Source organism: Salmo trutta, chromosome 23, assembly GCF_901001165.1.
Source record: "Salmo trutta chromosome 23, fSalTru1.1, whole genome shotgun sequence".
Taxonomy (NCBI): Eukaryota; Metazoa; Chordata; class Actinopteri; order Salmoniformes; family Salmonidae; genus Salmo; species Salmo trutta.
This window is the reverse complement of record NC_042979.1, coordinates 3,415,570-3,429,749: the sequence shown is the minus strand read 5'-3', so window position 1 is coordinate 3,429,749 and position 14,180 is coordinate 3,415,570. Positions and strand designations below refer to the sequence as shown.

At 40.5% G+C, this 14,180-nt stretch overlaps 1 protein-coding gene across 15 annotated transcripts in view; it reads right to left on the bottom strand.

Moving 5' to 3' along the window:
- The window catches only part of LOC115159101 (alpha-adducin), a 56,740-nt gene extending 53,558 nt beyond the window's left edge, over positions 1 to 3,182 (bottom strand). For 5 of the 15 annotated variants that reach the window (XM_029708500.1, XM_029708504.1, XM_029708503.1 and 2 more), the window contains exon 1: positions 3,032 to 3,181. The gene's annotated coding sequence lies outside the window, so the exon portion shown is untranslated. Of the gene's footprint in view, positions 1 to 3,031 lie in introns of all 15 variants that reach the window. The other 10 variants (XM_029708511.1, XM_029708509.1, XM_029708510.1 and 7 more) reach the window with 4 other exon arrangements.
- Between the last annotated feature and the right edge of the window lie 10,998 nt (positions 3,183 to 14,180).

Sequence of the window (14,180 nt, the reverse complement as noted above, 5' to 3'; positions counted from 1 at the left end):
TTATGTATTAAGTTAACATAAGTGTTCATTGTTCATTCAGTTTTGTTGTAATTGTCATTATTACAAATAATTTATATATATATATTTATTAATTCTTATCGTATGATTAATCGGTATCTGCTTTTTTTGGTCCTCCATTAATCAGTGTCGACGTTGAAAAATCATAATCGGTCGACCTCTAAAACAAACCGATCTTAAAAACAAGTCTGTGTGTGTGTGTGTGTAGCAGTTCCAATCGAACGGGTGTTCCTCCCATTCCAACAAAATCCTGGGAGATACCCCTCCAGTTCTCTCTACAGACTGCTAGCCTAGTTTGTCTCTACTAATCCTCATAAAGGAGGGCAATTACAGCCCACTAACTGACTGGAAAAATATATCAACAGCTAGCAGACTAAAGAAGCAATAGTTTAGTGGAATATGCTCTGATCTCCAGTATTGAACCCAAATTTAACAGCAATCTGCATTCCAGAGATGGCATGGCACACATTCACCGGGGTCGTTCTCACTAGTGCATAGCATAGCAAAACACTTTGCAGCAGAAAACGAAAACAACTCTTTCTTATTGGACAAGTCCTGCAAGTCCCCCCATGTTTCATTGAGTTTGGTTACGTTTGGTGCCCAGTGAATAATAACCTGATATCAGCAAGTCAAAGACAGGGTGATGGCACACATTCATTCGCCAGGTCAGCACAGAGCCTCAGACATTCCTGTTCATCATCTGAACAACCATCAATGCTCTTACCAAGCCTTTCACTGCCTGGCTGCATGACTCTTACCCATGATGGGATAACACTGTACAGAGAAGGACTAAGAATTCATCTCAAGGCATTTTTCATAGAAATCATAATGCTTCCTTATTCTTTGGGTTGTTGACATGTGTACTGTAGCCTAGGCAAGGCTGGATTGTAATCAATGGGAAAGAGTAATCAAACATCACTTGGGAGATTGGAAGCTTATTGGATGATTGTTCAAATAGACAATGAAAAATATGGGATGTTCAAAATCAAACATGAAATACTCCATCATTGTTACAGTGCACTGGGAAAAACACATGCATGGTTGAATTAGGCCTACAATAACACACACCAGCACAGATAAACTCAGCAAAAAAAGAAACGTCTCTTTTTCAGGACCCCGTCTTTCAAAGATTATTCGTAAAAATCCAAATAACTTCACCAAAAGAAAGATGCCCAGGGTCCCTGCTCATCTGCGTGAACATGCCTTAGGCATGCTGCAAGGAGGCATGAGGACTGCAGATGTGGCCAGGGCAATACATTGCAATGTCCGTACTGTGAGATGCCTAAGACAGCGCTTCAGGGAGACAGGACGGACAGCTGATCGTCCTCGCAGTGGCAGACCACGTGTAACAACACCTGCACAGGATCAGCACATCTGAACATCACATCTGCGGGACAGGTACAGGTTGGCAACAACAACTGCCCGAGTTACACCAGGAACACACAATCCCTGCATCAGTGCTCAGACTGTCCGCAATAGGCTGAGAGAGGCTGGACTGAGGGCTCGTAGGCCTGTTGTAAGGCAGGTCCTCACCAGACATCACCGGTAACAATGTTGCCTATGGGCACAAACCCACCGTCGCTGGACCAGACAGGACTGGCAAAAAGTGCTCTTCACTGACGAGTAGCGGTTTTGTCTCACCAGGGGTGATGGTCCGATTCGCGTTTATCGTTGAAGGAATGAGCGTTACACTGAGGCCTGTACTCTGGAGCGAGATCGAGGTGGAGGGTTCGTCATGGTCTGGGGCGGTGTGTCACAGCATCATCGGACTGAGCTTGTTGTCATTGCAGGCAATCTCAACGCTGTGCGTTACAGGGAAGACATCTTCCTCCCTCATGTGGTACCCTTCCTGCAGGCTCATCCTGACATGACCCTCCAGCATCACAATGCCACCAGCCGTACTGCTCGTTCTGTGCGTGATTTCCTGCAAGACAGGAATGTCAGTATTCTGCCATGGCCAGCGAAGAGCCCGGATCTCAATTCCATTGAGCACGTCTGGGACCTGTTGGATCGGAGGGTGAGGGCTAGGGCCATTCCCCCCAGAAATGTCCAGGAACTTGCAGGTACCTTGGTGGAAGAGTGAGGTAACATCTCACTGCAAGAACTGGCAAATCTGGTGCAGTCCATGAGGGGATGCACTGCAATACTTAATGCACCTGGTGGCCACACCAGATACTGACTGTTACTTTTGATTTTGACCCCCCTTTGTTCAGGGACACATTATTCAATTTCTGTTAGTCACATGTCTGTGGAACTTGTTCAGTTTATGTCTCAGTTGTTGAATCTTGTTATGTTCATACAAATATTAACACATGTTAAGTTAGCTGAAAATAAACGCAGTTCACAGTGAGAGGACGTTTATTTTTTGCTGAGTTTAGGTGTTCAAATAACATCTGGCTATTAGCAATGACTGACTCAAAGGTTTGAAGGTCTCCTACTTCCTTTCCCATTAATTATTCAGGCCTACTGTAAACTGTAAAATACTATCCTATTAGGGGCCCCATACATGTCTCTCACATTGCATAATGCTGCACTCGATATTGCATAATGCTATGATAAATATATCATAATAAAACACACCAATGCACTAGTTTAAACTAAACTCAGCGTCCTGTCCCGTGTAGGCTATGCAACATTCTCAGACAACAGCCTACTATAACGTGTGGCTTTAGGAGCCTATAGACTCACTCCTGCGTTTGAATTAGACTAGGTGGGTGATGGGATTAGTAGTAACCTACAGAGCCGTTGTTGTTACTAACCCTACTAGTAGGCCAACACAACTATTCAGTGTATAATTCACTATTGCTTCAGTTACACTTTTTTTTTTTTTTAAATCGTACACGCCCCTCTGCAAAGTCCATTTGCGACGCGATGGCAACGTTGTAGCGACGCTACTAGCAAGTTCGCTACATATTATACAAAGAGAAATGAAAATAACACTTCCATAATTTACATGATCTCGCACCGGCTGGGTCGTACTACTATTGAAATAACATTGTCGGTTGCAACTTACCCTCGTTTATTCGAAATATGGTTGGAAAGACAGCACCTTCTTGTAGATAGCGAGCCTGCTATTTTCACAATTTCTATCCGCTGTGCTTTCAAAGGGGTCTGATTCTGCTTGTAGTTACTGCGACGCTCCGCCCACTACCACCCTCTCACTTGGGTTAGCTCTTTCTGGAATCCTTGGGACGTCCCTAACCTTTACCTAACCTTAACCATTTTACATGTCAACTTCAATAGGGCAACGTCAGAGTTGTGACGTGCCAAGGATTCCGGATAGCACCGACCCTCTCACTTGTGCTCAAAATCCATTGCTGCACATGAAAGCAACAAAGAACCTGGTTGGAGGTTGAAAGGCACAGGCCTTCTACTTATAGGAATGTATGGAGCAACACAATGTTTTTTTATTTTGATTATTTTCATCTCTAAAGACATATAACAGTACAGCCTATTTAACATGACTGTGCATAAAAAGCCAAACCTGATAATAAATCCCAGAAGATTAGCCTATACTGTAGGTATCCGAATGCCTCACGTTTCTCTAAATTGGGGCATTTTTAGGCATAAATGTTCATTGTTTATATAGATAATTCATTTTATTAATTGTAGGACTTATTTGAAAGACAATAACATTTGGTTGAGAAACTCCCCCTTTAATGTGTCCATTACATAAAATAGATAGAAATCATGTAGTCGACACACTCACGTCACCTTGTGGCATTGTAAGGAAATACAGGCTGGCACAAGTCTTTCCCTTCAAAGGTTAAAAAAGTCTACCACTCAATACTATTCATGTTTTATACAATAGTTTACCCCCTGTAGAAGACCTCGAGATTAGGTATAAACCACATATGCGACCATCTGCGTACGTGTCTCTTTGCTTTGAACGGTGTTGCAAAAATGATACAAAAATAAACATTGTTACAAGCTGCGAAATGTTAGTGTTGCTACTGTACAGCACGAACCAATCATCTGGTTTCCACTAGATAGCACAGCCACAAAGTCTAAATAGGCTATATCAAAACAAAATGTAGCTTTTTTGGTCTTAATTCAAGGTTGGGCATAAGCTTAGCAGTGTGGTTAGGGTTAGGTTTAAAATCAAATTGTAGGAAGATAAATTCCAGAAATAGAAAATAGTGACGATCATTCTTTGGCGAATCCGGAAATGACGTCATTTCAGAAATTACGTCATTTTAGTCTGCGTAACATCAATGCACTTCCGATAATAAGACGTACATTACATTCGCTTTTATCCAAGAGTAGAAAATAATCATATTTTCTGATTTAGGTAAGCGTCAAAAGTTGGTTTAATAACGGTAGCTAGCTATTCAGAATGTTTCTAGAGTTATCAAACAGATGACGTTACATTAATGTACTTATTGCCAATTTCATTAACCATATTAGGAGGATAATTTTTTTTTTTAACTCAGCTAATTTACAGGACTTTGCTACAGAAATTGCAGCTTTCATTGATGTGCAGCTAAACAGTCTGCCATACTACGGTTTGGCAGGGCAAAACGTTTTGGTGATTTCTGGTAGGTCTAGGTCATCAAAATAAATCAATGGCAGCATGTTTTTATACTCATTCAGCTGTATATAACTGATTAAGTACAATACCATTGGAGATGTATGTTGAAAATGCAATTTATATTGCTAAAATTTAAGTTACAAATTATGGTTTCGCTGCTTCCTGTTGACAAGACATTTAGATAAAAATAGCCCAATATCAAAGCGGTTTTTAACCTGTCCAAATCAATAAGCATGCAGAAACAGTTCGTAATATTAAAAACCTAAATCGAAAATGTAGTATATACACATACATATGCAACAACAGTAAATTCAATACACTTTTTTTTAAACGAGCACCTTATAAACCGCACACGCACCAAAAACCCTGTTGTTTTGGCAAGGGGGAGATTAGGTGAGAATTCAGGTTGTAAACCCTGTTGAAATTACCCCCCAAAAAAATGGAAACGAGATTTTTTACACCACTGGTTAGAGAACAACCTACAGAAGACGGTGAGCTACATTTTAATTGCTGCGTTTGGATTTGGGAGTTGCCAAATCGGAAAGAGCAACACTTATTTGTCAATAACGCGATATCACGTTGAAATAAATTGCGCGAGAGGGGGAAATTAGGTTCCGGGTCCTGTTTAAACGAGCACCGCAAAAAAACACACATAATCTGGGAATAATGTGTATATCACTGGTTAGAGGACAATTTGTAGAATACCGCTAGCTACATTTTGATTCAAGTGCGTCGCCATCTGGGTAAGTGTATCGCAACACATTTGTTTGTGTTAATCATTTCCATCGATGTCACGCTGAAGACAATAGAACAGGGGGTAAACGTTTGGGGTGTCGTCTTATGACATCGTGATGGCTATACACTTTTAATTTATTTTTATTTTTATACTAACATCACCAATCTGACGTAAAAATGTGTTATTCCACTCAATTGTATGGGGTGAAAATGCACGTTTTGTAAGGTAGTAACACAAACTGTCCATATTAGGGAAATTAGCGCAATATACAATAATTTAGTGTGGCAAAATAATTAAACATGTTAATTTTAAGATTATAGTATGTTGCCCACTCACAAACTATTGCAATAATTACATATTTCTTAACCATTTAAGAGCATGGATGGTTAACTTTGATGGGGGTGGGGGCCACAAACAATCTAAACTCATCATGAGGGGTTGCAGTTGCTCTAGTTCTGTGTACCCACATCCATACCCCCCACTCACTCCACATGACCAGTAAAACATTTTAGTGTCACCCCCTATTGAGAACTGAGAGAATTGTTTTAAAGTGCATTTTGTACATTTTTCCATGGGGAGCAGAGAAATTTTATAAGCTGTCATACCATTCTACTAATTTTGCCATAGGGTGAAGAGAATGTTTGCAGTTTTTATTGATATGAGTGAGACAGACTAACAAAATCAATGGGGGCTCCCTGGCTGGTAATTCGACCATGATAACATGTTGAAAAAACTGGCCACTAAATTTGTTAGTGATCAAAAAAATGTTATCTGACATGGGCTAATTGACTGACAACAAGAGACAAATTGCTTAAGTATAGCCAAATTTCGAAATTGCACCTTGTGTGTTCTACTATTCTAACTCTTTTTTTCCCCACTTTTTTTGTGGGGGGATTGATCCGATGGCCTTCAAAAAGGAGTCTTGGCTGGCAGTTACAACTTCCATGATGGTAGAGAGTTTAAAAATGCTCTAAACAATTTAATCGGGGTACTTTAGACTAGAGCCTGCATAGTGTCTTTGCAGCAGCCTAAACGTTTGACTTCTCTACTATGGTGGTGGGCTGACGCTAGCTTTCTAGGCGCATTCTCCCTACAGTTTTCAGCGGTTAGCTTCGCCCACGACTGGCTCATGTGAACTACAATCCCGACACTTCCAATGCGAAACATATGGTCCTTGTCTTTCATCAGCGAGAAATGAGCCTTCAAATAAAGAAATACACCAACTGTTGCAGTTTTGCACAGATCCATACAGCTATGTGTGCCTCCATCCAACAAGAATACACTTCCTTATGAAGGTGTGTATCAACGTAATTTTTTTTTCGAATTATTTTGTCGCTGGTATGAAAGACAAGGTCCTTCAAAAACCGTATTGTAAGCGATCTGTGTTAATGTTCAGACCGAGAGTCGGGACTCTTAACAAAACTCCTCAGTACAGAAGACTCCTTTGTCCAATGCCTCTTATGAGTAATATAATGGAACACTAATGAATAAAGATGCTCAAACAAGCACGTGCATCTGTAGTTGGTGTCCTTCAACTCTAAAATGCACTAGATGGTGTAAGACATCCACAAATAATGTCTATGTCTAAATAGTGACGGCGGGGTTAGTTCAAACTACAGTAGGATGGTTCTCACAGATGAGTGAATCAGCGCATGCTTGGTGAATAGCATTTGGTTGATCTCTGGGAGCAGGACACAGGAGCACTGAATAGATAATGTGAGACAAAAGTGAGAGACGAGAATAAATGTAGTTTCAGCTAGAAAATGAACATCCTGACAGTCTGAGGCAGGTTGCTCTGCAATCATCCTACTCCAACAATTGACAGGGATAATGTGGCATTTCTTATTTGTCAGTATGAAATAAATGAGTGTTTCCTGCCTTAATGACTGTATTAGCTTTACACTACTTGTCCTATAGAGTTGTTGTAGTCTTAAATTATTACTTAGAATAAATTGATAAATGCCCCTTGTCCCAGAATGGCATGCCAGCAAGTGATGAAGCTATCTGCTCCTGATAGCCAAACTACTAAGGTTGCTGCATTCTAAGTTGGGAGTCATTTTACAGCTTCCATTGATGGTATCATATTTATATAACTAAATATACTGAACAAACATATAAACGCAACATGTCACAATTCCAACGATTGTACTGCGTTACAGCTCATATAGGGAAATCAGTCAATTGAAGTAAATTAATTAGACTCTAATCTATAGATTTCACATGACTGGGCAAGGATGGGCCCACCCCACCCACTTGAGAGCCAGGCCCACCCACTGGGGAGCCAGGCCCAGCCAATCAGAATATGTTTTTCCCCACAAAAGGGCTTTATTACAGACAGAAATACTCCTCACTTTCATCAGCTGTCCAGGTAGTGATCCCACAGGTGAAGAAACCATATGTGGAGGTTGTGGGCTGGCGTGGTTACGTTTGACGTACTGCCAAATTCTCTAAAATGACGTTGGAGGCAGCTTATGGTTGAGAAATTAACATGCAATTCTCTGGCAACAGCTCTGGTGAACATTCCTGCAGTTAGCATGCCAATTGCAACCTCCCACAAACTTGTGACATCTGTGTGACCGAACTGCACATTTTAGTGGCCTTTTATTGTCCCCAGCACAAGGTGCACCTGTGTAATGGCCATGCTGCTTAATCAGCTTCTTGATATGCCTCACCTGTCAGGTGAATGGATTATCTTGGGAAAGGAGAAATGCACACTAACAGGGATGTAAAACTATTTGTGCACAAAATTTGAGAGAAATAAGCTTTTTGTGTGTTTGGAAAATTTCTGTGATCTTTTATTTCAGCTCTTGTTCAGTATTTATTAGGATCCCCAATTAGCTGCTGCCGAGGTAGCGGCTTCTCTTCCGGGAGCCAAAACAGGAAACAACACAATAAATAAGATACATAGCAGTACATTTACATTACAACATCAATAGTGATGCAGTCAATCTCTCCTCTACTTTGAGCCAGGAGAGATTGACATGCATGTCATTGACATTCGTCCTTGGTGTACATCTCAGTGCAACACATGCTGCTCTGTTTTTAGATTACAAATAAATACAAAATATTTGACCTGATAGCAGTTATTTTTTTATGGAGATCTCTCGAGCTGTCTACTACCTTAGATAAAGAAAATGTAATTGGCAGACGTGATCAAAATGTGCAAGAACTGACATTGCCAACAAACGGAAATGTGTTCAGAAGAAATAAATATAACCAATATGTAAAAAAACAACTCTTCCTCGACAGATCGATCATCTCAAACTAAAGCAATCTGTAGCTTGCTACGGCCCACCGTCTACACCGTCTCTGCATAATTAAATATTTAGCTATTTTTTTTGTCTTGTTTACTTGCCACATATCACATGTTCTCATATGCTCTCACTATCTATATATATATATATATATGTTTGGCAAAAAAGTGCAGGACAATAAGGGACACATTTTAGGCACCGCTGTATTACTGTAGATAAGAGTAGCCATTTACCTAATGACAGAACATTTGAGAAATTATTGACCTTGTTTTCTCTGTCCCTTCGGTTGCAGGTTGTCCATTGATTGTTGAGATACAGCTATGGTCTGCATTCCCTGCATCGTCATTCCCATTCTCTTGTGGGTGTATAAGAGGTTCCTCGAACCCATCATCTACCCCTTCATGGGTCCAATTATAAGCCGATTTTGGCCAACAAAAAAAGCTGTCCAGGAGAGTGTCACAGGAACTAGTGATATGAAAGCCAGTGAAAAGAGCAATGGATGCCCAGTGATGAGCAATGGCGCATGCAAGGTAATACATTACCCAAAACCTGTTATTGGATTATGGACTCGGACAGTGTGCCCACACTAGTAGACTGCATCTGTAGCAACCTCCGGTGACCAAGGCTCAGACTGGCTATGAATGCTGAAGAAGGCATCGCACACATTGTATACTGAACAAAAATATAAAAGCAACATGTACAGTGTTGGTGCCATGTTTCATGAGCTGAAATAAAAGATCCCAGAAATGTTCCACATGCACAACAAGCTTATTTCTCTCAAATTTAGTTTACAAATTTGTTTACATCTCTGTTAGTGAGAATTTCTCCTTTGCCAAGATAATCCAGCCACATGACAGGTGTGGCATATCAATAAGCTGGTTAAACAGCATGATCATTGCACAGGTGCACCTTGTGCTGGGGACAATAAAAGGCCACTGTAAAATGTGTATTTTTGTAACATAACACAATGCCACAGATTTCTCAGGTTTTGAGGGAGCGTGCATTTGGTACGCAGACTGCAGGAATGTCCACCAGAGCTGTTGCCAGATAATTGAATGTTCATTTCTATACCATAAGCCACGTCCAACGTCATTTTTGAAAATTTGGTAGTACGTCCAACCGGACTCAACCGCAGACCACAGTTTATGGCACCGTGTGGGCGAGCGTTTTGCTGATGTCAGCATTGTGAACAGAGTGCCCAATGGTGGGGTTATGGTATGGGCAGGCATAAGCTACAGACAACAAACACAATTGCATTTTGAATGCACAGAGATGGTGACGATCTCTTGAGGCCATTCATCCGTCGCCATCACCTCATGTTTCAGCATGATAATGCACGGCCCCATGTCGCAAAGATCTGTACCCAATTCCTGGAAGATGAAAATGTCCCAATTCTTCCATGATCTGCATAATCACCAGACATGTCACCCATTGAGCATGTTTGGGATGCTCTGGATCGACTTGTACGACAGCGTGTTCCTGTTCCCGCCAATATCCAGCAACTTCGCTCAACCATTGAAGCGGAGTGGGACAACATTCCACAGGCCACAATCAACACCCTGATCAACTTTATGCGGAGGAGATGTATGGCGCTGCATGAGGCAAATGGTGGTCACACCAGATACTGACTGGTTTTCTGATCCACACCCATACTTTTATCTGTGACCAACCAATGCGTATCTGTATTCCCAGTCATGTGAAATCCATAGATTAGGGCCTAATGAATTAATTTAAATGAACTTATTTACTTATATGAACTGTAACATGCATGTCACAGACAGTAAACCTTAATTTGTACTGATTGGATAGACTCAGCAGCATCCCATGCACTTACTTTAGAGTGAGCATGTTGTTTTCAAAGCTGCTGGGAAACCAGCTCCCAGACTTTTTGCAGCATCATCATCTAAGTGGCTACTACTAGGGCCAGTGATGGAGAAATGTCTGTGACCCTTACTCTAGTTACAATGACTAAGAAGGTTAAAATATAAGAAATATTATTCCTAATCACAGCAATGTTCAAATTATACAGTGGGGGGAAAAAAGTATTTGATCCCCTGCTGATTTTGTATGTTTGCCCACTGATAAAGAAAGGATCAGTCTATAATTTTAGTGGTAGGTTTATTTGAACAGTGAGAGACAGAATAACAACAAAAATATCCAGAAAAATGCATGTCAAAAATGTTATAAATTGATTTGCATTTTAATGAGGGAAATAAGTATTTGACCCCCCTCTCAGTCAGAAAGATTTCTGGCTCCCAGGTGTCTTTTATACAGGTAACGAGCTGAGATTAGGAGCACACTCTTAAAGGGAGTGATCCTAACCGCAGCTTGTTACCTGTAAAAAAGACGCATGTCCACAGAAGCAATCAATCAATCAGATTCCAAACTCTCCACCATGGCCAAGACCAAAGAGCTCTCCAAGGATGTCAGGGACAAGATTGTAGACCTACACAAGTCTGGAATGGGCTACAAGACCATCGTCAAGCAGCTTGGTGAGAAGGTGACAACATTTGGTGCGATTATTCGCAAATGGAAGAAACACAAAAGAACTGTCAATATCCCTTGGCCTGGGTCTCCATGCAAGATCTCACCTTGTGGGGTTGCAATGATCATGAGAACGGTGAGGATTCAGCCGAGAACTACACGGGAGGATCTTGTCAATGATCTCAAGGCAGCTGGGACCATTGTCACCAAGAAAACAATTGGTAACACACTACGCCGTGAAGGACTGAAATCCTGCAGCGCCCGCAAGGTCCCCTGCTCAAGAATACATATACATGCCCGTCTGAAGTTTGCCAATGAACATCTGAATGATTCAGAGGACAACTGGTGAAAGTGTTGTGGTCAGATGAGACCAAAATGGAGCTCTTTGGCATCAACTCAACTCGCCGTGTTTGGAGGAATGCTGCCTATGACCCCAAGAACACCATCTCCACCGTCAAACATGGAGGTGAAAACATTATGCTTTGGGGTCTTTTTATGCTAAGGGGACAGGACAACTTCACCGCATCATTTGACGGGGCCATGTACTGTCAAATCTTGGATGAGAACCTCCTTCCCTCAGCCAGGGCATTGAAAATGGGTCATGGATGGGTATTCCAGCATGACAATGACCCAAAACACACGGCCAAGGCAACAAACGAAGATGCACATTAAGGTCCTGGAGTGGCCTAGCCCGTCTCCAGACCTTAATCCCATAGAAAATCTGTGGAGGGAGCTGAAGGTTCGAGTTGCCAAACGTCAGCCTCAAAACCTTAATGACTTGGAGAAGATCTGCAAAGAGGAGTAGGACAAAATCCCTCCTGAGATGTGTGCAAACCTGGTGGCCAACTACAAGAAACGTCTGACCTCTGTGATTGCCAACAAGGGTTTTGCCACCAAGTACTAAGTCATGTTTTGCAGAGGGGTCAAATACTTATTTCCCTAATTAAAATCGTAATCATTTTATAACATTTTTGACATGCGTTTTTCTGGATTTTTTTGTTGTTATTCTGTCTCTCACTGTTCATATAAACCTACCATTAAAATTATAGACTGATAATTTCTTTGTAAGTGGGCAAACGTACAAAATCAGCAGGGGATCAAATACTTTTTCCCTCACTGTATATACAAAAAAACATGATTAGATGAAGATACATAACATGCTAACAAGTTCAGGTCGGAACATTAAAGTGAACGTTTCAGATATAAATACAATGTTTCCACTGTCAGACGTCACGTTCACGCAAGTCTGGCGACATGGAAATATGATGGAATAGGACCAGAGTCAAGTCAGAGCTAACTGTTGTTTACAAAGGTGCTAGACTGTTGCTTTATATCAGTTGTCATTTGTCATCTAATGAAGCCATCTATCTTTTCAGACCGAAGTCAATGGTCTGGTTGCTAATGGGGTAGGTGCAAATGGATCAGCTACTGCAGTCTCTGACAAGAAGACTGACTGACATTTCACTTTACACCTTAAGTTATATTTATCACTGTGAAAGTGTTTTAATACAATATGGAGAAAAAACCTAAGTTAATCATTATTTTATGAAGTTGAGTAATGTAGAATCGTTTAATGCTGGATTTAACATAACACATACTTTACATTTTCCATAATGCTCATTACAATTGCTTTGAGCGATTGATTAAAGATGGTCTTTTTAAATGTTTGCATTGTAATTTCAGGAATTGTCCATAATATATTTGCAGGAATCGTAAAATTTTTGTGTTTCACTGTGTTGTGATTGGCTGTGATATTCGCCTATTCATTCCTCCCACTGGAGCAGCATCTGTTGTCAAAATGTGAAAGCTGTTCTGTCTTTGTGGCTGTGTTTATCTAGTGGTTTCCTGGTTGCTAAAATTGTACACTGTTCACTCAATTTCAATTTATGTCAGAAAATGAGCACTGAATGGTGCAGGGAATCATTGTATGATCTAAATCACTGTGAATTATCTTTTCAATAACAATAAATATTGTTGTTACCACTGTTTGAAGCTGGTGGACCATAACTAAAAGTAACTTTTGGTGCTGGTGGACCAAAACCTGTGGTCCAAAGCCACAAAGTCAGAACATTTTGACAACAGATGCCTGTCTGGCGGGAGAAATCAATAGGCGAATATCACAGCCAATCACCAGATGGGAGGGTAAGTAATACTATGGAACACTATCATTCCACTATTATTGGCAAATATATTATTGGCATTTTCTGAAATTACAATGGATTTTTTTATTTTTATCCTATGTGTAGCACCTTTAATAAATTAATAGTATTTCTGCCTTTGGTTTATCAAGCTTGAATCCCTGATGTGTTTATAACGTACAATACCTAGTTCTGTATAGTATTTAGTACATATTATATTTTATAATTCTGAAATAAATTATCAACAATTTTAAAATGTACATCTTTCCTGTTTTAAAACATTATTTTTCTTCTACTTTATGTGCAATGTAGAAATAAAGCTATATGGATTACTTTGATTGTTCTCTCCTACTGGATCTCATTTAGCCTGGTCTCAGATCTGTTTGCGCTCTTGCCAACACCGTTGCTGTCATTTTTAAGAGAGCAGAAACAGACTAGCAAACAGGCCAGATCTCATTGCAGCATATAATGATTTTCCCATCTATTATTCAGAATAAGTTTCAGCTAATAGCTGAGAAGTATTTATCATGCATATATGAGCAGACAGGGATGTCATAGATGCTTATATCATAACCATAATAGGATAAAAGACCTTGATTTTTTTTACCCTAGCCTCAAGGACATCCGAGGCTATAATAACCCCATCAGACCGACACTGAGGGCCAGATTCCCAGACACAGATTTAGCCTAGGCTTGGACTAAAAGCACGCTGGATTAAGAACTTCCATTGAAATAGCTTTTTAGTTCAGCACTAGGCTTCATCTGTGTCTGGGGAAACCAGCTCCCAGAGTTTTTGCAGCCTCGTCTTCTAAGTGGCTTGACCTAGTAATGTCCAAATTATTTAAAAAAATATATATATATATATGCTTTGAAGAGAAGATGCACGACATGCTAAGAAACTGCCCCAGCAAGTTTAGGGCAGAAAATTCGAGTGAACGTTTCAGATATAAATAAAATGTCTAGAATCGACTTGGCTTTGAAAAAGTGTAAGTGTTGAATCCGTACTGTGTATTACAATC